The 25,479-nt window shown below is 45.9% G+C and overlaps 1 long non-coding RNA gene across 1 annotated transcript; it reads right to left on the reverse strand.

The window, feature by feature from the left end:
- Positions 1 to 875: 875 nt before the first annotated feature.
- On the reverse strand, positions 876 to 10,775 carry LOC138580407 (uncharacterized). The gene is made up of 3 exons (XR_011304247.1): positions 10,679 to 10,775; positions 3,252 to 4,320; positions 876 to 1,105 (listed from the first exon to the last, which is right to left on the reverse strand). It is a non-coding gene; the product is annotated as an uncharacterized lncRNA (long non-coding RNA).
- Between the last annotated feature and the right edge of the window lie 14,704 nt (positions 10,776 to 25,479).

Raw genomic sequence — 25,479 nt, forward strand, 5'->3', positions numbered from 1 at the left:
GGATGACTCTGACAACTTCAGGATGACTCCACGACAACTTCGGGATGAGTTGGGAGAACTCCAGGATGACTTCAGGATGAGTTGGGATTACTCGAGGATGACTTCGGAATACTCCAAGACAACTCCAGGATGACTTCATGACAACTTCAGGATGACTCCACGACAATTTAAGGATGAGTTTGTATTACTCCCGGATGACTTCGTATTACGCTAGGATGGCTCCATGACAACTCTAGGATGGGTGGGGATTACTACAGGATGGTTCCATGATAACTTTAGGATGGGTTCTGAATTGTAAATGATTAATGCAGACTACTCCAGGATGAGTTTTAATGATTTCAAGATGCTTCCAAAAGATTTAGGAAAAGTGGTTGGATTACCCCAGGATGTATCCCTTTTGAGTAACGTTGGTGGCATTACTTTACAATGACTCTAGTTAGACTTCTAGATAGTTTACAGGGAAAAAAAAATTATATGGAATTTTGCAGGTGTCACTTCATCTTTGCTAGAGCACCCGTTAACTAAGTTCCCTCGATTTAGTGCACACAACTACAAACACCCCCACTTCCCAGGTCACAAACCAACCTGTAAGCTCCCTCATTTCAATTCTCACCTCTAGCCAGCATGGCCTCACCCCCAATAAACTCCCACAATTGCAAAGCACTGCACTAAAATACACTCTTCCAGCAGCCTACGCAGAATCTGTTATAGGTCTACCCGCATGACAGACTGCCGCCAGTCACTTCACCCAATATCAATAAGAGCAGCTAACAATTACCCAGTTCATATTATGATTGTAGCAGCTATAAATTGTTGATATTTTAATATAGTATTGCTCTTGTTATAAGATATCTTCAATCAAACATAGGCTCAGAAAGTGTTCAGCATTTTTTTATTCAACAAATTCGGTTTAACAGCATAGCTGTATTCCATAAGAATGAAAAGGTTTGAAAAAATACCAACAAATATCATCGATCCTGCATTTCAAAATGCAGAGTCTTCCTTAGGCCTCTTCTGGCATTGCAAATTTTGGTGGCGAGCTTCCTTATCACCCAGCCGTCCATAGTAGGCCAACTGTTAGCCTTGCAGACAGATCTCAAAGATTCTACAAAAAAAGAAAGGATATATGAACCTAAATGGACATCTGAATAGGCATTGTTAAATTCCTTATTGCAGAATACATACCAGATTAATGTTAAAATGTCAATTTACAAATGCATCACTACATTTAAATGCATTTGTACACAAAGGATGGAACTGAAAATGAATTATGGTTTTCTGTGGCTGCATTCAGAATTTTATGGTCTTTAGTGTAGCTATATTGATTTATATCAGTTAGAAATAGAAGGCATAAGTGAAAATGGGGAAATAGTCTTTCAAACCCTTTGCTAATTAACTACCTCCCCTTTTGCCCATACCATTCTTACACCCCGATACATATCTACCAACAACGCGCACATATCTTGTACCCACACTCACACTCCCATCTGCACAACCTCTGCCACCCACCCGGCTACTCGATAACTTCCTCTATGCAGTTGAAGGGGCCAAAAAGTATTAAAAAAAACCAAGAAAAAAAAACATGTTAAAAGAAATACAAATTTGAGATACTCTTCTTAAAAAAGGTAGCATATTTGCATTGGAGTAACAGACTACTTCCTCCCAAGAGTTCACTCTTGTTTTCTTTATCCATCCTACTTTCTTTGCAAATGATATATGGCATTTATAACGCGTCTATACACAAGTGTTCGAAATGCGACGAGGCAGGGGAGGGGGAACAGAGGGAAGACAGACAACGATCTTACTAGGCCAGGTGTCATTCAGATCGCACAAGTGCATGGGAAGGGGAAAAGTGCGAGGGGAAGGGAGAGGGGAAAAGTGCAGTACATGGGAGAGGGGGAAAAAGTGCAGTACATGGGATAATAGAATAAATAAGAAAAATAAAGGCGGGATGATGGCAAGTGCAGGGTAAGAGCAGACATAAGTGCTGGTGGGGGACTGTAGGGATACAGAATACAGTTCCCAGGTGCGGGGGTTGCCAGTGCAGGTGTGTAAATGGCAGGGCCTAGGCCCAAGGTCACAAAGGGTGGCCAGGTAGCCAGTGCAGTTTCAGCCAGGAATTCAGCAGGGGATGGGGGGGGGAGGTTTTGAGGTGCTTCCGGAACTGGAGATGGTTCTCCTCAAGTTTCAGGGAAGCAGGAAGGCTGTTTCAGAAGGAGGCCCCTGCCGAGGAGAGAGATCTACCACCAACTCGTTGCTTGGAGAAGCGACAGACCCTGAGGGAGTTGGAGGCGGATGATCGAAGAGCTCGAGAAGGAAGATTTTTGGGAAGAGAAAGTTGAAGGTATTGCGGCCCCAGGCCCAAGAAGGCCTTGTGGACAATGCAGAGGGTGTTCAACTTAATCCTTGCACCTCGAGCCAGTGCAGAGATTTCAGTCCTGGAGAGATACGATCCCTGGGCTTGAGGCCAAGGACAAGTCTCACAGTCCTTCTGGATAAATTGCAGAGGGCGGAGAGTAGAGGCAGGCAGATGTGACTCTCAACCTGTTTGACGGATACCTGCAGCAGGTGCATTAACCCACTACACCATGAAAGGAACCCTAAACTGCGGAAAGGAAAAGACGTCTAGCTGTTTGTGAGCCATTTTTCTTGTTTGGCTCATTTATCTCATACAGAATCACAGCTGCTGATACAGTGGCAGGGCTTTTAATGGGATGAGTTTGGGGGCTGCGTCGCCCCTGAAGTTCCCTTCAGGTCAAGCCGAGCACTATGTCAAGAATTGATGTGTTCACGGGCGCCGCATGAGGTTGCTTGCTCCACTCTGGAACAAAGCCCTGACTCGGCTAATGCGTATTATTGGCCAGCAGACTCCATGATTTGACAGACACAGTGAATAGCTCAGTTGGTTGAGCACCTGTGAAAAGAGATTTACGTTCAAACAACTGGCTTGAGCTCCGTTTTAGGATTTCCTTATTCTGAGGTTGATGGTGTGAATGTTATTGAGTTTAGAGACGCCCTCAGCGACACCAATCACTTAAGCGCCGAGAAGCAGGCTAGTTTCTGGTTTGCAAATGTATACACTGGCATGACACGAACATGTGTGTGTTTGTTCAAAAGGGAAGTAACCACGTCCCCCATCTCTGAAACTCCCACCCCTTGCCCCTGGGTGCGTTATTCCTGTCCCCTGGGGGAGGGGGCGCATAGTAGGTATGCTTGCCCTGGTGGAGAATTAAAATAGAAAGCGCTCTCACCACCCAGTAGCAGCTTCATGGCTCCTCTCCCTCCTCGGTGGGTGGTCCAGTCCTTCTGTAACACAGGAGGGGGTGTGGGAGGGAAGGAAAAACAGGTCAAGTGGGCGCACATATCAGCAGACCCAGCCTCGCCCCCTCTGCCAATCCAATTCAACCTCACGCCATTATTTTGATCGGCTTTACCTGTTTTGTACATCACAAGGCAAACCTGAGCAAACATGCATAGCGCACAGAAACGGTCTTTTCGAAACAAGGCACTAGTTCCAATGTTGGCAGAAAAAGGATCTGAAAGTGATTTGACAAGGATCACACCGAGTTGAAGTGCAGAAGCTAGGACTAGACTCGGTCTGCTTGCAAGCAAGTTCGGTGGGGTCCAGCCCAGGGATCAAGGTTGAGAGGGGACAAAGAACCAGTCCAGGGAGTCACCAGTATCCAGGCCCAGCCCAGTGAGCAAGCGAGTCCGGTGGGGTCGAGCAAGGGTGAGAGGTGACCCAGAACCAGTCCAGGGAGTCACACTAGTATCCAGGCCCAGCCAAAGGAGCAAGCGAGTCCAGACCAGAGAGCAACGGTGAGAGGGGACCCAGAACCAGTCCAGGGAGTCACACCAGTATCCAGGCCCAGCCCAGGGAGCAAGCGAGTCCGGTGGGGTCGAGCAAGGGTGAGAGGGGACCCAGAACCAGTCCAGGGAGTCACACGAGTATCCAGGCCCAGCCGAAGGAGCAAGCGAGACCTGTGGGGTCCAGCCCAGGGAGCAAGGGTGAGAGGGGACCCAGAACCACTCCAAAGAGTCACATGAGTATCAGTGCCTAGCCCAGGGAGCAAGGTTGAGAGGGGACACAGAACCAATCGAGGGAGTCACACAAGTATTCAGGCCCAGCCCAGGGAGCAAGCAAGTCCGGTGGGGTCCAGCCCAGGGAGCAAGGGAATGCCCAACTACACTGGTGTAGAAAAGACCAGGTCTGGCTCCTTCTTCATCCGGTAGTCCCCAATTTTATTTTGAAGGGCTTTTCTGTACTCGGATACAGAGAATACTGGAAAGCCCATTTCCCTGGCTTTACATGGATACATTCTGAAATGCAAAAAAAGATATTGTGTAAAAAGTTTGAAAAGAGCAAGCAAAGTACAACTAGTCGCCGATATAAACTTTATGAAAAATAGCAACTGGTAATGCAGGCTATGTGAGCAAAGCGGTTCATGATATGATTGTTTATTTATATAGCGTTGATACACAATATGTTTCAAAGCGCTGCAAGGCAAGGGAGGGAACAAGGGAAAATCCAATGACATTCTTACAGACCATGAACAGTAAGGATGTGAAATTAACTATCGTACTCGGCCTGACGACATTTCAGATAGTGCTAAAACATAGATATGATATGGCATTTATAACGCACCTATACACAAGTGTTTCAAGGCACGACGAGGCAAGGGAGGGGAAACGGAGGGAAGACAGACTACTAGGCCAGGTGACATTGAGATCACGCAGTGGCCGAGGGAAGGGGAAAAGTGCATGGAAAGGGGGGGTGGGAAGTGCGGAGCAGAGGAGAAATGGATAAATAGAAAATAAATAAATAAGGAAGGCAACAAACAGTGGTAGTGCAGCCAACAAGTGGCAAGTGCTGGGATAAGGCAGCAGACAGGGTGTGTCTGATAAGTGCATAAAGATAAAGGGCGGGGGGGGACTGTATGGGTACAGATATAGACCCCAGTGCAAGGGGTTGCCCTGAGGCCGGGTGGGTGGCACGGTGAACAGGTACCAGGAGTGGTCTATAGACCTCCTCAGGTGTGACAGGGGAGAGGGAGGAGAGAAGAGGGGGGCCCAAGAGATGAATTGTGAAGCAATGTGCACACCAGCAAGATCAATCTCTAGTGTTCCATGTGAGAAAACAGTCAGGAAATGGATTTCTATCTACACACATGACACATAAGCGCCCAGCTCACTTCCCACCTAAGTTACCTTTACTCTATAACACCTGATTATTATTATCATCAGATGTACATGTACATAATTTATTAACATTGGACTGATACAAGTCCGGGTTTGCTCTAAGCTCGAACCTGTGTTTGCAGATCATGCACAACTGTTTGAGAAAGTGCCTAACTCACTGAGCTATCTTACTTCACCCCACAACACGCATGGTACGCATCCATGCTTGCAGCATATGGCACACATTTCATGAGCACTATAACTCTGCTGCCCCCACAACTACAGGACCATTGGCTCCGTTATTAACTAGTTGCTCTCCATGAACACATGTTCAAACACACTTTCCCCCGCCAGGAGAACTAACTTGAAGATTATATACCATGCCACCTATAGCATAAAACGCTTCCCGGGAAAGCAATATGTCGTGTTGGAATCCTTCTGTTTTCAAGACCATAAATAATGACAAAGGTGTGAAAGAACTGCCCATAATTTTCACTTGTGCCTCCACCCTACAACACTGTCCATATGTGGGCACATCTCCACCTACATGCCCCCATTACAATAAAGCACGGCACTTACGTCATGCGAGAATGCTTGATAAAGAGACAGTAGCTTTAAGATGTTAAAAAATTACACCGTGTGCTTCTAGGCTTCTATATCCTTGGTAACATCCCAATCTCACTTGCAGGCTGCCATTGCAGACCTGCCCTCTTATCCACTAAATGAACAGTCATGCCCATTTAACTAATTCCTTAATCTAATCTAATCTTCTAATCCTAGTGCTAATACCGTGCAACATTGCACTTGTACCGGTGAAAGGTTTCTGCAATCTGACCCATGGTGGGAATGTATGGCCGTTCAGCACTCCTACTCAGGACTTTAGTTTCCCGTGCCATGTGTGAGAACAGTCCTTCACTCCTATTTTTTTGGGACTGGGTGGCCTCAGGTATGGCAGGGGGGACTTGAGATCCGCGTTTGTGACTCTGGTGTAATGTACACATGTAAAATATTACTTTTTCTGGAGTGACAACCCTGGTAAAAATGATGTGAATCTCACCCCCATTGAGTTTTCTGACTCCAATAGAGGGTTTAGGATTCCTGTGTTTAAGGGGCACTCTGCCTTTCCACATCCCCACGTTACAAGGAGAAGCCAAAAAGTGTTCTGATGGTACTAAAAATCTAGAAGGCCCAAACAATAAGACACAGAACAGCCTTGCACATATTTTCCTTTTGCAAAAAGCCTGGAAATGATTCCCCTGACCATGCGTGAGAAAGGCATCCATTCCCGATTTTGCTCAGAGTTCTAGGACTTGGAAGTTTTCCTAAATTAGAAAAAAAAAACTACAAGTACCAGAATTCAAGGGGAAAAACAGGATTGGTATGCCTTCTTACACGTGGCCAATGGCAACTTCCGAGCCCTGCTTTTAGCGTTGGTTGTCGGATATACATTATATACATTTGAAAAGCACATTTATATTGTGCGAGGTAGCTTTGCATCCACTGTGGAACACTCTTCAGATTTGTAGAAATAAGGTTACTTGGTGACTTTCTCTTCGAGTTACACCAGGAACTGAAGGAGAGGGATCACTGTGCTTTTGTGGAATAAGCCCAACGAGGGAGGTGTTAGTGGTTGTTTCTAACATTTAGGGGTCACCTACAAAGAGAACCGAGCACTGCACGCAGCAGAACTCCCTGCCCCAAGGCTCGCCCCTGTCCGAATTCCCAGCAGGAAGCCCCCCCACACCCCACCCCACACAAGGAGGACAGCAGAAAGAGCAAGAAGGAGAAAGAGAGACCGACAATTGCCAGAAAGAGAGCCAGCTGGAGGCAGAGAGAGCTAATATGGGAGAAAAGAGAGAGTGTGTGATACACGACTGGAAGAAAAAGCAAGAGGCCGGTGTGTCTGAAGAAGCAGTAACTCAACCAGCTGCTGACAGTGACACCCAGAGCAAGATGGATGGGCAGCGGGGCAATATACAGAAACAGAGCAAAGAGACAGGCGAGAGGGAGCGCAGGATACACAGGCAAGGCTAGCAGGAGGGAGGCTCGAGGCGCTCCAGAAGCAGGGACAGAGTGACAAGTTTAGAGGAAGTCTGAGGACAGGATACACTGCAAGAGGGATTATGAAACTGGATAAAAGGTGCGCGCAATAGCCAATGGGGCAGAGTGAGCAAGAAAGGGGGACACCAATAGGCGAGTGAGAGACTGCTGTGGAGGAACGGCAAGATAGAGAAACAAAGAATGGTTATGGTTAGGTTAATGGAAGCAAATAAGAGACACACAAAGACAAGTGTTGTTAGAAACACAGGATTCAAATTTCCAAAGGCACATGTGAACCACAATGCATACTGTGGCTGTACATTTGTTAGACACCTTTCAGACTTTGAATGAAAGAAAACGTAATGAAATTAATTAAGCGGGGGATCTGCGAAACTCAGTTTTTTCCCCTCCCCTCCCCCCCCATGTCTTTGTGGCTGCCGTTCACTGTATTGTTAGATTTGCGTGCGTATTCGGACCAGCCTTTTCAATGTGCAGCTGTAAGTTTAAATATCACGTTGTTAATCTTTAGATTGGAATATAGCATTCATAGTGTGCTGCAGTACGTGCTTTCACTGCTTTCTTTCTTCCCCGCCGCTTGTGCTGCAGTTACCGGTCTCCCAGGCAGATTGGACCTTTCCCCGCTTTCTTGTCCACCATCATGTCGCTTGCTTTAAGGGGTCAAGAGGCCAAAAGACAATTAAGCCAGAGGAACTACACCCATCAATCCGTCGCAGCTGTGTAAATAAGCTGAACGGAAATGTTGCCTAATGCGAGTGGCTTATTCTGAAGTGGCAGCTCTCGCGTTTGAAAGGGCTCGGGTGGCCGGCGGGGACGATACATTCCGTGGTGCGAGACACAGGCGAGCAGGACCCATGATGCCCAGCTTCCCCCAATAGCCCACGAGTTTAAAAAACAGACAAGTATGGTCCCTGCATGATGAGCCTCACTCACAAATAAATAAATAAATAACCCCCAAACAGTGTGCGCGCCGTAATTACCTTGCTTTGGCTTGTTTGCATCCCGCGCTTGCTCCATCCGCCATTGCTGCTGGTGTGCTTCCAGATCAGGAGGGGGGAAAAAAGCCGAATTCCCTCCAAAACAAGTCCAAAACAAGTTCACCCCCCCCCCAAAAAACACAATAACGCAAACACACATGTAACCCAGACATAGTCCAAAACAAGCTCACCCCCCCCAAAAAAACACAATAACGCAAACACACATGTAACCCAGACATAATATTTTAGAACTAAAAGCATTTCCTAAAAATGCATTTCATTTTTCTGGTAATTACTATTTTCATTTCTTGTATTTCCATTTCTGGGGCTTTAAATGTGTGTTTTTCAGCATTGCCTTACAAGCTGCGTTTAATGGAGCCCTATTCTGTCCTTGGGCTATATTCTCATACCTCACCACCCTTTAACACAGGTTTCTCCACATCAGCCACTTGCTGACAAAGAAAGATTTGTAGCTTTTCAGAGGGGATTTAGTGGTTCAGGTCCCACTGGCTGACCATCATCGCTTCAGCACCTGACTGCTGCTACCGTCCTGAGGGTTGCGCACAGCACTGCCCTGGGAACCTAGGCAGAGAGCCCCGCTGCCGCGGCTGCGCCTGCCATCACCACCACAACTACCATCAGGAGCTGCGCCTCCTTCCTACATCTTGCTGCCCCGGCCCACCGCCCCTGGGATCAGACACAGCCGAGCGACCCACTGCAGCAGCCGCCCCTGCCATCGCACCTGCTGCGCCTGCCATCACCACACCTGCAACTTCCATCTGGAGCTGCGCCCCCCTCCCACATCTTGCTGCCCCGGCCCGCCGCCCAGCCCAGCACCATAACAATCCATTGAGTGACCCGCTGCCACACTGAGGTAGGGCCATCACCACTGCTATGACCATCAGGAGCAGCGCCTTCCTCCTACATCTTGCTGCCCCGGCCCGCCGCCCAGCACCGTAGCAATCCACTGAGTGACCTGCCGCCACACAGAGGTAGGATCCATCACCACTGCCACATACACAAGTACTGCCTCATACACAATTACAGGGACGAGGAGGAATAGGGCTAGGAGTAATGCCAATTACCATTAAGTAATCAAGGCATTAAACACAAGTAGTGGCATAACACCATTGGGTTGACTGGGCTTCAGCACTACCCAAGCCCCCCTGGAATTTTGGGCTATGTTGACTCAACTTGGCTGACCTTCAGAGCAGCTGCCGGACAGAACAGGACACAGATGTTAAACGGCACCTGGTTTTCGCTGTTAACAAGGGCCCAGCAATTACTAACTTAAAGCATTTCACTGTTAGTATTCAAAAAGAAAATGTAAAAACAAAAAAAAAATCCTTTTTTTTAACAAAGTGGGGCCCAAGGGATGTACATGTAAGTGTGCAAAAACGCAGAAGGTCAGATCACAGAGTAAATCAGGACAGTTTGGGGCAGTCTGTATCACAAAAGAGCATTTTGACCAAGGGGCACAACACAACTGAAATGTGGTCTGTAGGCGACCAAGGGGCACAACACAACTGAAATGTGGTCTGTGGGCGACCATAGGGCACAATACAATTCTAGACTGGTCTATAGGCGACCAAGGGGCACAACACAGCTGAAATGTGGTCTGTGAGCGACCATAGGGCACAACACAACTGAAATGTGGTCTGTGGGCGACCATAGGGCACAATACAATTCTAGACTGGTCTGTAGGCGACCAAGGGGCACAACACAGCTGAAATGTGGTCTGTGGGCGACCATAGGGCACAGTACAATTCTAGACTGTTCTGTAGGCGACCAAGGGGCACAACACAACTGAAATGTGGTCTGTGGGCGACCATAGGGCACAATACAATTCTAGACTGGTCTGTAGGCGACCAAGGGGCACAACACAGCTGAAATGTGGTCTGTGGGCGACAATAGGGCACAATACAATTCTAGACTGGTCTGTAGGCGACCAAGGGGCAAAACACAGCTGAAATGTGGTCTGTGGGCGACCATAGGGCACAATACAATTCTAGACTGGTCTGTAGGCGACCAAGGGGAACAACACAGCTGAAATGTGGTCTGTGGGCGACAATAGGGCACAATACAATTCTAGACTGGTCTGTAGGCGACCAAGGGGCACAACACAACTGAGATGTGGTCTGTAGGCGACCAAGGGCCACAGTATATTTGTGGTTTACCGTGAGGCACAGCACCAGGCATAGCATGAATCATATAACAATCAAGACTGCTAACAGATTACATCCCTGCGGGTCTTCCGTTTTTTTTTTTTAATTTCCATTGTGTTTGTGAGCTTCGATCCTCTCAGCCAGTGCAGCGCCATCTTCTCCTCGCTGTGGAAGATCGAGGCCGGTCTGCCTCATCAATCAAGATAACATATATGCGTCCTGGCACAGAGATCAAAAAGATGCGCGAAAGCAGGGACTCTAAAAGAAACAAACCTAGAAATGCACGCATCATCTGCTTACCTAATTATTCTGGCGTTTGTTTTGCGATTCCCACGCTGGAATCTTGACCTCCGCCATTGCTGCTCGTGTGGTGTGGTGTCCAGTCTCGAGTGTTTCCGGTCAGAAGGAAAAAACAAGCTGCATCTCTTTCTGAAACAAGCCCTAAACAAGCTGACTCCCATCAAAATAATCCAAAAAAAGCAAGCACACATAAACGGTGTGGGTGCGTCTCAAAAGAGACAATATCATAAACATAGAGAACACACACACACACACTATGTTACAATAAAAAGAAGGAATTGTAGCTTTTCATTGGGGATTTAATGTTTCAGCTCCCTCTGGCTGACCATCTATTGTATTGTATTGTTTATTTATATAGCGCCTATACACCGGAAAGTGCTCAAGGAGGGTGGGAACATGGTGAAAAAACAAAAGTTGCTCAGTGCCCTTGAAATTCTGAGACAAGTAAGTGTGTAATATACATTTAACAGTTCAGACACAGCAAATAGGCCTGACGGCGATTCTGCAGTTTTACCAGTGCAATTAAGGGGAGAAGAAAAAAACACGCTTTGTTATGAGCAGCACAGTTAAATGAAATCCTCTTTATTAACCAGCTGCATGCCTCCATCAAACAATGACTAAAAGTAGGTGACCTTATTATCACAAAGGTGATCCCGGCGAGCATGCTTAAGGCAATCGGACCTGGCAAATAACAAGAAGATTAAGATTTATCAATTTGGCATAAAAGAAACCCACTTTTCAAGTTTTGAAATCAAAAAACGACTATTTTTCAGAAAAAAAGAAAGGAATCTCTCCTGAGGAACCACGGCTAAAAGCTGTGGTGAAACACGTGTTGGCAGAATAAAAGTGTTTTCATGTAAACTTAGATGACTGGAATGTATGAAAATAATACATGAAAAATAAAACCATTCATGATTTAAATAACTAAGAGTCTAATGTATCACATCTGGTGCAGGAGTCGCACAAATCACAAGTGACAACATATGAGGAAAAATATCACAAAGGTTATATTTGTCAGCTTGTTTTATCATGTGATTTGCATACTTTTTAAGTCATCTCCATCAAAACCCAAACATGTCCACAAACTGCAGATGGGTAGATATGTGGTTAAGTACTTCAATTGCAAGACTGGACTCCAGTCCTGATTTCGCCACTTGCCTAAAGTGTCTTATCATGGGAAAATCATTTAGATCTTGCTGTTTCTAGGCTGACAAAATTTGAGGTACCTGGGAGTGAATTATTTTGTAGGGAACACAATTCTAAAAAGGCCTCAATCATGGTATTGCTCAAATGTTTCCTTACCTCCCATATGGTCCTGATATCTCCCTTTCCAGTGCAGGGAACCACACAAGTGAAAATTCTGGGTTCAGACTACTCTCCTCCTGGGCTTCACCAGTGGCTCTCCTGATATACCACCCTTGGCATTTAACACGAGCAAATCGATCACCCAGACCCACCACACAACCTCATGGGCCGGGAGGATAGCTCAGAGGCAAAATGCTCTATATACATATATTATGCCACCACCACCAATCTCACCACAGCAGCTCACTTAGGCAACCCAAACACCCTACCTCACCACAGCAGCTGACCCCATTGCCCCAAGTAGCTACCCCAGTAAAATCAGATTTGCCTAACCTCCAGGATCTCCAGGTGCCCCCTGCCCCCCCATCCTCTGGTTTTTCAAGCACTTCTTGAGGTCTCAAATGTAGGCAGGTTTCAAATGTAGGCAGGTCTGCAGTAACTCACCGACCCGTACTTCCCAACATCACCTTGCATTGCTCTGAACGACCCACACCACCCACCTTGCCAACAGCAACTCCACCACCCAAGCCATATGCCTCTCAACCTTTCAGAGCCCCAAGGCAGGTGAAAGCAGATGATTTTGTTTTGGACGGGTGACAGTCCATTGAATTATATGACAGGGACAGGTGAGAGGCTTGGTCACAAGCTTTACCCCTGCCACAATGGGGATTTTGAGGGTGCTGGGTGCCTTTTTAAAACAATTTGGATGGCAAAGGATTCTCACCCGGGGGGTAGTGGGGCATGCTATGTTAAGGCCTGTGGCTTCCATTTTCGCCCAACATAGTCTCAAGCTTTATCTGTGACACATTGGGGATTTTGAGGGTGCTGGGTGCCTGGTTTTGACTGGGATGGCAAAGGATTCTTACCCAGGAGGTGCATGGTATGTCAAGGCCTGTGGCTTCCATTTTTGCCCAACATAGTCTCAAGCTTTACCCTTGCCACATTGGGGATTTTGAGGGTGCTGGAGGCCTGCTTTTGACTGGGATGGCAAAGGACTCTCACCCAGGGGGTGCATGCTATGTGTAGGCCTGTGGCTTCCATTTTCGCCCAACATAGTCAAATAGGTGTGCTTAGCAAAGCATTTGAAAATCATTCAGCACAAGGGCAACTAAGCAAAAGCTGACTGACAATCAGTATTAGTCCGCAAATCATCCTACAAACTCTGATGCTCTTAAGAAATCAGTTAGCCATCCCCAAATCATCAAGAACAAACATGTTTCATGGCGATGCTCTTGGAGTAATCAGTAGGCCATCCCAGGATCATCCCCAAATCAACAGGGACAAACATGTTTTTGCGCTTGAAGTAATCGGCAGGTCATCCCAGAATCATCCCCAAATCATCAGGGGCAAACAAGGTGATGCTCTTGAAGTAATCGGCAAGTCATCCCAGAATCATCCCCAAATCATCAGAGGCAAACAAGGTGATGCTTTTGAAGTAATCGGCAAGTCATCCTAAAATCATCAGGAACAAAGTTTTCTAAAATACGGATGATCTTGGCATCATCAGCAAGTCATCCTAAGCTCATCTCCAAATCATCACCCACCATTTGGAGACATTTGCTGATGACTTTAACAGCCTGATGACTTCTGATGATGTGGGAATGACTTCTAATGTAGTTCGATGATCATCGGATGACTCCAGGATTATCTCTAAAGTCATCCTTTTAGACCTGGGTTGGTACTCGTCAAAGTATGTTGAAAGGCCATGTCGGAATGCAGACATTTGATCTGCCCATTTAATACATCTCTGCGGGTAGGTGTGAATGCCTCTAAACCAGTACTATACACAATGGTGTGGCGACCCACCCCAGGCAACAGGGCGGGTCACACCGAATACCAGGATCACCCGGTGTGGCAATATCGATGCGATCACGCAGCCAGTGGACTGCATGGGGCTTCCTGTGGTGGCCGGATCACCGGACTTGGAGATAGGAGCTGGGGGCACCCAGCTGACAGCAGCATCAGCTCTGGGGGCACCCTGGCCAGGGCTGCGACAATGGCCGTGGTCACACGGCAGGACAAAGAAAAATAATACATGGAGACAGAGTTGCCACTTCCTGGGGCTCCGCTGCAGTGCCGCTCACATGCCAGCAGAGCCCTTTTTATTAAGACGAGTCACGTTTCCTTAAAGGGCAATATGCCCACAGTTAAATGGGCAATACACAACAAATGGGACGTGACGTCAGCACGAAAGGAACATATCTAAGAGGAATTCAACTATCTGCATTAATTAACTGGAATGATGGTAGACCGACCTCAGGAAAACGTGTGGGGCTAAACCACACATGTACTCTGCGCTGGACACCGCCTACAGGCACATTCCGCCCCTGTCACATTTAGTTGGAATGTGACAGCCTGAATGCTGGGGGTGCTGGAGTGGCGCTGATAGCGAAGGACTCCCTACTCGTCAGTGAATGTGATATCCTTTCAGTGAAACTGGCCATCTCTTACACAGACACCATCATTGTCCACGTTATCTATCACCCTCCAAGTCCAGCACTATCGTTTGAAGAGAACCTCTTACACACCCTGGGCGGCCATACTAAGCTGACATCCGTAATAATCCTTCTGGGGGATTTCACCCTGGGATATAACGACCCTGCAGACCTAATTGCCACCTCCATAGCCAACTTGTTCTGTACACTAGGTTTCATGTATCACTGCCCCTACCCATATCAAGGGTTGCATCCTTGACTGGATTACTGACCTAAACTGCAAGATAGCTGTCCATGGACCACCATATAGTGCACTTCACAATCGTCCCTACCAGGCACACCTCACTGGTCTCCCCGGCGCTGCCTCCTATACTGGCTCGTAGCGCAAGAAACCTCACTAAGGATCATATTGTGCCCTTACTCGGCACACTCCATTCTAATTTTAATTCTCCCCATTCCATGGACCCAAATGCGCTTGCTGAACTTTACTCTAAGACCATGATGGCAGCTGAACTTGTGTACTCAACACAAGCCCTTTAAGATGAGGTAGCAATACTTTGAGATGGATGGAGATGCAGACTATACTCAAACATCAATAATCAAAACGGACTCAGGAAGTTGGCAAAGTATGTCTGTTTCAATATCAGTTATCTAAAACAGGAAGTTACAACGAACATCAACGAACTCGCTCGATCTTCTCACTCAAAGCTTTTCATAAAAACAGTAGCGTATATACTAAAAACTCGTCATCACTGACGTTAACCTATGCTGCAAACTACAAAAACCTACTTGGAAAGGTGATAGGCTTACAGGGAACATCTAGGTGTACGTTCCATACAGGTCAGGGAAGGTGATTGGGTATCTATCAGGTGGGGCCACTAAGCCCTCCTTTAGTGCAGGTCACTACGAACATCATCAAATACACGACGTCCAATTGGTTATACAAACTATAGGGCTCCCTATTACGTGGCCCTCTTGCACCCCTCTGTAATATTCAGCATACGCAAGCAGCACAAAGGCTAACATCTAGGTGCTGGTGGGCTGGTCTTAACCATAGCTTCCCATCAATTAGCCTGTCACCTATCATCACTCTTGCAGTCTGCCGGTCAATTAAGGCTTTGAACTTGGCCTTGGAAATGTTCTCTGAACTCGAGAATATGAGGGAGTATAAGAATACTCTGTCTTCTTGTTTTCGATACAGCTCGTCCTAGTGTCCATTTTCACCCATCCACGTGACTGCAGACCATGTTTTAGAGTCTTTCTGTATTTAAAATACTATTAAATGATGAACCTCTGACATCTTCAATGTTCTCGCTCCTCACCTAAGACAGGAGTTGTGTTCTTTTCACACGTTTCTGTAACTACTGTAACATTCAGGCTCACAGTGGTCTTGACTTCTTGGTGTTGGGCCAACCAAGCCTTTCTTCAGTCCACCTCTATGGTTAAGTTTTTGATTTCTAACTGCGACATACTGAACACCTTTCTTTTTACTGGATCCAGCTCTGCTAAAGTGCGTTGTGGAATTATTCATTGTTCACACGTTTCCTATGCATATACGTTGGCGCATCACCGCAATCTATTCACTACATAGCCAGCCTTTAAGAATATTTTAGCGTTACTGCTTTTGTACAGTTGTAAAATGACTTGATATCTTCATTATTTCTGTAGCATGAGAATCTTCATCTCAAGCCTGAAATTTTGCTCATCTTTAGCAACTCCTCCTTTGCTTCTGTAGAATTCCTATACTCTTCAATCTCTTTTTATGTGTGTGTCCTCTCTGTATGTTATCACCAATCTGCTTTCTCGCTTGCTTTTCCCACTTCCTCCGGGATTTCATTCAAAGGACCATCATATTGTAGTCAATGTATATATGGATTTCTCAATGGGAACCTTACTTCCAAGATTCTTTTCGGTATAGGTATTCTCACTGGTACTGCACGTGTCTCAAACTTTGGCTCCAAACATATAGACAGCAGGGGGGAGGAGCTTTGGGTGGGGGTACTTGGCTCCACCTCTACAGAGCCATCAACTATTGTCCATTGCCCAGCGCAGATCTAAATCATCATCACACATAAATTTCTGGTTTACGCCTGACCTCCAAGAGATCCTGACCAATAAACGGCTAGCTGAAGTCAAATGGAAAAAAATCGCCCACAGATGCCCAGAAGCTGCTGTTCGATACTGCGGCTAAAAGTTATAAACAAGCAATTATCCTGGCCATATCTATCACATACAAGGCTAGAATCGCCAATGCTAAGTCCAACACCCGCAAGATATTCACCATCCTCAGCCCCTTCTAAACTCCCTACCACCGTCACGAAAGATGAGATTTTATGCGTTAACATTCAAAATGCTATGCTTGCCAAAATCGACACCCTTCACAAAAAATTGACCTCAAGCAATCCATTCTGAAATCCCAGCAGCAGCCGTCACCTACCTCCCCCTCCACACTGCCGCCCACAAAGTTCTTCTTAGGTTTCACTTCACCAATATCACTGAGAAGGAGGTCAATACCATATTAAAGGGCCTTAAACCATCGATATGCAAAGTGGATATTTGCCCATTATGGGGTACATTGACCTACTCAGCAGAATTCCCATCCACGATCAAGCTGCACTTCAGAAGTCAACAGCAAAATGGCTGTGCTGGCTCCATGGAGCTCCACTTCACCAAAACTGTGTTTTGCAGCTACAAAAGGATGGCTGCACCATCTTGCCAAACACCTATTGGGCGAGTTGGAACAGGGAGCACACTGAGAAAGGTGCCAGTGTGTGTTCTTGTGTGCACCAAAAGAATGTTAAATGTTAAAGGTATTTGTACCACGCACCGTCACCAACGGAATTGGTCCCCAGGCGCGCTCTGGCGGATCTGTGAATGATAAGGGGGGGGTTAGTAAGGTGAAGAGGGAGTAGGATAGTGAGAGGAGTGGTGTTCTGTTGGCAGCTTCAGCTCGGTATACACCAGATGCTGAGCTTTGGTGCAGGTATTGGATCGGTGTCAGTCTGCGTGTGCTGTTGCTCCGGCTTATGTGTTGTTGCAGTGTTGTGAAGTGCGTGCGGCTTGTGGTGCGAGAGATGGTTGTGTGAGTTTTTAAGTGAGATAAGTATGCATAGTTTGAGGTTATATTGGTTAGTGAGTTACCTGACCTTTAGCATGCTAACATTCACAGTATTGTTTAAGTGTGGCACCCGTTGGTCTTCACAACCCTATCTAGATGCGGCGCAGGCCAATTCAGAGTTCTATCTAGGTCTGGGCATGCCAACATTCACAGCCCCATCTAGATGCGGCTCAGGCTGGTGTTCACAGCTCTCAGTGTGGCACATGCCAACATTCAAGTTTCATCTAGGTGCGGGTATGCTATCCTTCAGTCAAAATCCTATCTAGATGCGACGCAGGCCAATGTTCACAATCCATCCAAGTGTGGACATGCTAATATTCACAATTCTATCTAAGTGTGGACATGCTAATATTCACAATTCTATCTAAGTGTGGACATGCTAATATTCACAATTCTGTCTAAGTGTGGACATGCCAACATTCACAATTCCATCTAAGTGTGGACATGCTAATATTCACAATTCTATCTAAGTGTGGACATGCTAATATTCACAATTCTATCTAGGTGTGGACATGCTAATATTCACAATTCTGTCTAAGTGTGGACATGCCAACATTCACAATTCCCTCTAAGTGTGGACATGCTAATATTCACAACTCTATCCAGGCGTGGACATGCCAACATTCACAATTCCATCTAAGTGTGGACATGCTAATATTCACAATTCTGTCTAAGTGTGGGCATGCCAACATTCACAATTCCATCTAAGTGTGGACGTGCTAATATTCACAATTCTATCTAGTTGTGGACAAGCTAATATTCACAATTCTATCTAAGTGTGGACATGCTAATATGGGAGGTGAGAGAGGCAGGGGTTTTCTGGAGTAGAGTGATTGCTCTACTCCCCACCCATGCCACACTCATGGTTTTTGTTGGTGTCTTTTAGCTGCTGGCTTCCTTGGCGTCCCCTGCGGACACCTGCAGACACATCTTGGGGCCATCCTTTGCCTCGGGGTCCTTCGACGCAGGGCTGCCGGGCAGAGGGCTGCCCTTGGATGTCCTTGAAGTGGGGTATGGGGACCAATCCGGATGGAGTGGGCGTGTTGGGAGGCGGGCACAGGGGAACCAGGAAGCGGGTGGGCCGGGGAGAGGGACCACGCGCCGAGTGCGCTATGGTGCTTTTAAGCACCTTTGCAATATTGAAATTGCAGGGCTTGGGAAGGTGGGGGTCAGAAGTGAAATTGAAAAGGGAATATTTTACATGAAAAAGAATGCTGCCCTGATGCAATTTTCATCTGTTCATCACACTACTTTTATCAGTGAGACCCTGCCATGCCCACCCATATCCAGATTGTGCTTCAGCAGAAGAGAGCCTTATCCCTGAATGACAGGCATGTCAGGCCAAATCTGAGAAATCAGCCGCAAAGGGAAAACGCTTGACTTTTGAGTTACAAAATGTCAAAAATCAATGCTGAAAAGAGACCCTGGCTCTCTGGTCCTTTCTCAATTTCAGTGGATCTGTGTCTTAAACAGATTGCTGCAAAAGAGAAACTGACTGGGGCTGCAGAACAATGTGGGAAATTCAGATGGAACCTTTTGAAAGGAACATGCCAGCAGGCTTCATTACACGTTTAAATGTACTTTTGCAAATAAGAAAAAGTACCTGTTTTAAAAGTGTATGTTGGATAAGGCCCTGTGCTGGCCTAGCAACGTAAAGGGGTTTGTGCTGGGAAACACATATGGGATGTTTTATTCATCTGGTTTGCTAATGGTGCAAAACAAAATAAAATAAATTCAAGAAATAATGGCATTGGCTACACTGGGGAAATCTGCCCAAACAGGTTTTTCTGCCATTGCTCAAGGGACATTTGACAGACAACAGGAGTAGCCTAACCCCCGAAAGAAGGAGCCAAATAGATTCTAGGACATACCCATGTTAATTGCTACCTTTGGAAAACTTTGAATGGGCCAGATGGCTGCATATCACAGTCTCATCAGACTTTTGTCTGTGCTCCAGGCTGTGACAATAGATTCTGGGACACTTACCTGTGAAGATGGGAAGTGGTAATAAACATTCAATCAAACTGCCACCCTGGACTGAATTGACAGTTGGTGGTAGCTGAGAAAGAAAAATGGGGCGAGTTGAAGAACAAAGGCCAGCCCCTTTTGGCTCAAGATACTATTTGATGAATACACTTTTAAGATTGTTAATTCTATAACTGGACAGCTCAAAAATGTAAAAGTCGTACAGTTTAAATGTGATTTCCGTGGCTTTCAAACAAGATATCGAGGCTGTCCATAGCATGTATGGGACACAAACACCAGAAGAATGTGAATAAAGGGGAAAGGACATATGATGGAACATTACAAATTAATGGAAAGATGCCTTATGATAATCTATACACATGTCTAAAGTTGTAGAATTTTAGTTTGAATATTTCTCACTAAAAATCGTGAACAATTATTAGACGGGCAAAACAAAGTCCTACCAATGTGAGAAATGGACTGCCATGCTCTGCGTAAAATATGTAATCTGCCTATGTAATTTGTTAAGATGCCACAACTGTAAAAATGTGCCATTTATGTCAAAACTGGGGTGGGGCAAAATTAACTGTGGGAGGTTCTGGACATAGTAAACCCACATCATAAAGCTGATGTCATGTCTCTAAAAGTCCAACCAGCTGGGAGGAAGGTGGTAACGATCACCCCTGTCCAATCCAGTTGTTAGAGGCGTGCCTAGAGTAAGTCTTCCCCACCATATAATTATATGATGTCACCATGCCTTATAAATAAGGGAGTACTAAAACCCCATAACAAAATCCCACTAAATTCAGGGAGAAAGGGGAAAGGTGGCTAAGCCTGCTTTGGGATTCTCCAGTGCTGCCTGCTTGCCCTGCTGACCCGTTCCACCCAGCTGAGGCATTGCTGTGCCATGACCAGACCTTTGCCCAGCTGTCTTTTTGCCAGGAGAGCCCGCTATCCGGTGACCAGAACATTTTGAGTAAAGAATTCGGTTGGCTGTCCCAAATTCCAAACTCCAGCACTGATTGTGAGTATTTCCCCATCCCATAACAACAAATAGCATACCCCATCTTGACCCCTTTGTCTTTGCACTATTTTCTAAGTAATCCTATCTATACCCTGATAACTGTCTAAACTGTTCTAATTCTCTGTGCACCCTGTCCTTGTTCTTCTAGTGTTAACACATTCTTTCATTCACCCCATCTTGTAACTCCTTAGCAATATTTAGATTAAATGCATTCATTTTCCCAAGGAAAAGGGGTACACTGCGTGAAGGGTTACAAGTGCAGCGTAACGTTTATATTCACGGGTGGCGTTCCTCTTCGCTAGTCATTAAATCTTGTGTAAGTAAAACGTTTCCTTTCCTTCCAAACCGATTATCGTTTTTAACCGCTTTATTTTCCTAAAATCGAACACCATTCCACCTTGAAAATCTCATTCAATTCTTCAGCTACAGTCATCCTTTCACTTCTATATTGTCCCGTGATGTGCCTCTATTCCCCAGCCCAGCCCAAAAACCGCATTCCAATTCAGAGTATTTCACCCGTTTTTCTGAAAAAACGTTTTCTCATTTAAAACTAGAAAAAATTAAACTTTTCCATGTGTGATTTGACTGTACTGTGTTTTCAATTTCAACCTGCTTTGTGAACTGTATGCCTTTGGTGATAGCTTAACTTATAGTTGCTAGTGATATGACATCCCTGAGACTGTGATAAAACATATGTACATCATTATTTAATTCACATATAATACAGCTTACCCTTGCATAAATAAATGAATAAAGAAAGAACACTTTCCAAAATGGCCACATTATAGATCAATATAGCTAGGGAGCACCTTCTGCACAAATTATTTTTCAGGGGGGAATGGCCAGAACAAGATGAAAAAGTCTGGCTAGAAGAAATGATGCAACAAGTCACCGCCATAGACATGACATGTGGCAGTACAGTGGCCTATTACATCGAGCTTTGAGCGAGTTATATATATGACTCCAAAAATTAAAGAGGCGCAGATTAAAATTGTCAGAATCACGGCCTACACGTATCTCCATATGGGGGTGATGCTGGAAAAGCATGAGGAAAATAGAACTCTTGCGCAAAATCAATCCAAACTTTTAGCTCAAATCCAGACTGAACTAAAATTAGCAGAACAAAAATTGCAAAAGAGCCAAGATTCTGAGGCAGAATCTGGAAATTACATTAAAAAGCTGAAAGAGGACTTGGTTCTCCAACAGCTAAATAATGTAGATCAAGAGGCCCAATTAAATGCCTTAAGAATGGAGTGTCAAGAAAAGGTTGACTCATTAGAAGAGGGTCAACTGAAATTAAAACAACAAATAAAATATAACAGAGCCTTTTCAGAGCAAGTAATTGCTTTACAAAAACAGGTTGACAAATTAGAAGAGGAGAGTAAGGAATTAATAAATGGAGAGCTTCACCTCCACACAAACTTTGATCAAGAACGCCAAAAACTAAATGCCATCAAGCAACAAAGGGATGACCTGGCTGAACAGAGGGGCACCTTAAATCAGGAGAAAGATGCCCTAGGTCAGGAAGTAAGCAATTCAAAAACAGGTTTACAGGAAAGTGAGTTGAGTCTCCAGAAACTAGATGAACTCAAAACAGAATATGGAAAGTGGATTGGAGGACACCCGACGGGTAGAAAGTGCTCTGGAAGAGAACACCCAAACTAAAAATTCACACACTCAGGAGGTGAGTCTCCTTCAACAAAAACTGGCGCAGTGTTCCCAAACTATACAGGCAGCACAAAGAGATAATGAGGCCCTCTGTGAGGAGAAAAATGGGCTCCACAAGCAAGTGGCAGCTCAAGAGCGGGTCATAGAGGCCAGTAAAGCTCCGATAGCCGAGCAAAAGGCTCAGATCTTTGCCTGTTATCAAGAGATAGGGGCTGAAAAGGAAAAACTAGCGATATTGGAGAAAGAGTATCCTAGATCTAATCCAAACTGGAGGGACCCCGAACAGGTAGAGAGGGACAGGGCAACCACTGATCATAGTATAATGACCTCTGTACTAAGGGACTCCAACCCATTTAATACTTTGTGCACTGCTGACTTAATGGCTACCGGTTCACATAAGCTAGAATCTATGAGGCCATCATAATTAAATAGGTCTAGCATGAGGGAGCTGACAGGTCAGCACCCCCCAGAAATTGATAGAAGGGCATCCCTGGATTGATACAAAAATATAATGGCTGATGTTTCTGACCCGGAAACCTCCTCTGAGGACAAAGTCAGGGAATTCGATCTGCATAATCACTACCTCCAAAGGGAGCAGTTGGTTCAATTTGCACAAGAACAACAGGAAAAGAAGCCCAAAAAGAGCATCCTGAAGACCTCCACCCCATCAGGGCAGTGGGGGGGATACTCTGCCAACCTTGGAAGCATGGAGGAGTCAGAAGACTACTCACCTGTGCGCCACAGGGGAGAAGAAACTAGGCCCCACCATTTTGCAAGACCCCCTCAAGCTCACAGAATCAGGGAGCACCTAGATGATCCTGAGGGGACCTAAAACATCAGTGCTTCTGAGTCTGAGGGCAAATTGACTCAGGTGACGCGACGAAAGCAGACAGATAAACCAAAAAGAGTTCTGGTGAAGGACCCTATTAGACAGATCAAGGCCATCAGGAATTTCATGACACTGTACAATAAAAACGCATAATGTTCTGTATGGTAGCATTTGGAACTCTATGAACAAATGGTGGACACATTTCACATAAAACATAGCCAGAACTGTATAGTTTATGCCAAATGGACATTCTCTCCAGAATACTCCAGCTTCTTTGCTGGATTGGAAGACCAAAAACATTCAAGATGGTCCACCTACAAGGCGGCCATCTTGAAGCACTTTTCCACCCGTGGAAACCCCCAAGAGGCTTGCAAAGCGGCCTAAAATCTACAGTGTAGAGAAGATCAGGCCCCAGGAGAATTTGTGCGGGAGCTAAAGTGCGCCTTTGCACAAACCACTACGAGGGTTTGCACGTATATTAGATAAGTTGTCACTACCTACTTTCATGCATTCCCAAAATATATCATGACCTAGCTGGTGAGGGATTTCCATGATACAAGATCTCTGGATTGGGTAATAGAGCAGGCTACCCGCATTGATGAAGTCCAAAAACCTGCAGAAAATAAAAAGCAGACCAAAAACCCAAACCAGCAAACACCCCTGCTGCTGCTAAGGTGGTGGAGGTGAAGGCTGCCCCCATTTTAAACCTAGAAATGGGGGAGCCTAAAAATGCACCAATCCCAAACCAGCAAAACCAGAGGCCAAGAAGGCCTTCAGGCCAATCACAAACAGGTGGCGGTCAGGGACTCAATCCCACCAATGGGACCCCTAATTCTCCTGATTATATAAGTCCCAGACAAAAGGGCAACCAACCGATCCTGAGGTACGCATGGACTCCCCCAGCCCAAGGGGGGGCGGTCCAATCAGGTAAGTACTGCGCCAGGAAACTTCCCTCCAAGCTTCCCCCAGGAGGGCAGTAATCCCCAAATGCTGGGTTAAATTTCTTTCCCCGGTATCCACAAAAACCCAACCTGCAGGAAACCCTCCTTTCTTTCCCCGCTTTCAGGAGCCCAGACAACCCAATCCAGAAGAGGGGAGGTCAAGGGTGGAGGGTTACCAAAATCCACAATATCCAGGGTACTCTGGAAGAAGGGATAGTTACCCTTCCCGCGAACCACCTAGACATGAACATAGACCCCTGTACCAGCCCGAACTGGTGTCCCAACTGGAGTGTCAGGTCTAGAACCTCATACATGATCTGGTTGCATGTTGAGAACCCTCAGATGAACATGGCAGCTCAGAATCCCACCAACCAAGGGTCTGGAACCACAGAACAATGACGGGGTGAGAACCCCGACAACTCACCGGTTCCAGAGTAGGAGGCACAGTGTAAGGGGGTGTAAAGCAATAGAGGAAGTGTCCTTCCTCACCCGTGAAAAGCCCCTGGACACCCAGGAACCGGAACAAAAATCTCTTGCCCCCAAAAATCTGCAACCCAGGAAACAGAGGGCGGTTAGGAGAAATGAAGACAGTAAAAAGGCCCATTTTGTGGAGGAAGTTAGTGTCCTCCAGTTTGAAGGGGAAGAATCCTTAGAGGATTCTGGGAAAACAATCTTCTCCTTCAGGGATGGGGGAATTCCTCCCAAGGAAAAATGTGTTCCAAGAGATCTACATGAAGACTGGAAGGGTGTGGGGACTGATTCAGGGTCACCCATCCCTGAACCCCAGAATGGTCATCCTGAGAAAAAAATTGTAATGGAGGGATCCTCCCCACAAATTGGTTGTAGTGACTGCCACCCGGTAAGCAGAGGCAGCACAGAGCTAAGGAAAACAGAGGATTCCCAAATCTCCACTATTTCAGGATGCCAAATTTTCCTTACAGATTCCCAGACTCCGGCACAGAAAATAGTCCAAAATGCCACTGTGTCACAGTCCACAATAAAGAAATTGATCACCCAGCTTGCCCGAAATGCTCATTACGTTTGGATAAGGAGGGGAGAATTTATGCCCCCGTTCAAGTGCAAGGTCAATGTGCAATTTCAACACAGATGGACATTGGATCCCAAGCCACTATTCTGTCAAAAAGGGCCTTTGAGCAGCTAAATTCAGGAATGGGGGAGAGATATCAGATCCCTCTCACCCTGAGATGATTTACAAATGTTCCGTACAAGCTAAGGCAGGTGTGCCACAGATTAGACAACTTCACTCACTGCACTGTGTGTGCGGTGAATACGAAGTACACGGTTGCACATACGGCAAAGGCTAGTGTCAAAAGACAAAGTTAAGACATCTGCTGTAGAAGATATATTGCTATTGGTGAATAACGCCTGTGGTTCAGCTAAAAGCATGCGCATAGTTTGTTCTGTGGCTTTAGCAAAAGTGATCAACAAGAAATTATAGATTCCTCTTCCTAACCACAGAATAGCAGCCTCTTGTCTTCAACGGACTAATGCCTTG

The sequence above is a fragment of the Ambystoma mexicanum genome, chromosome 1p (assembly GCF_040938575.1).
Source record: "Ambystoma mexicanum isolate Mex_15411 chromosome 1p, UKY_AmexF1_1, whole genome shotgun sequence".
NCBI lineage: Eukaryota > Metazoa > Chordata > Amphibia > Caudata > Ambystomatidae > Ambystoma > Ambystoma mexicanum.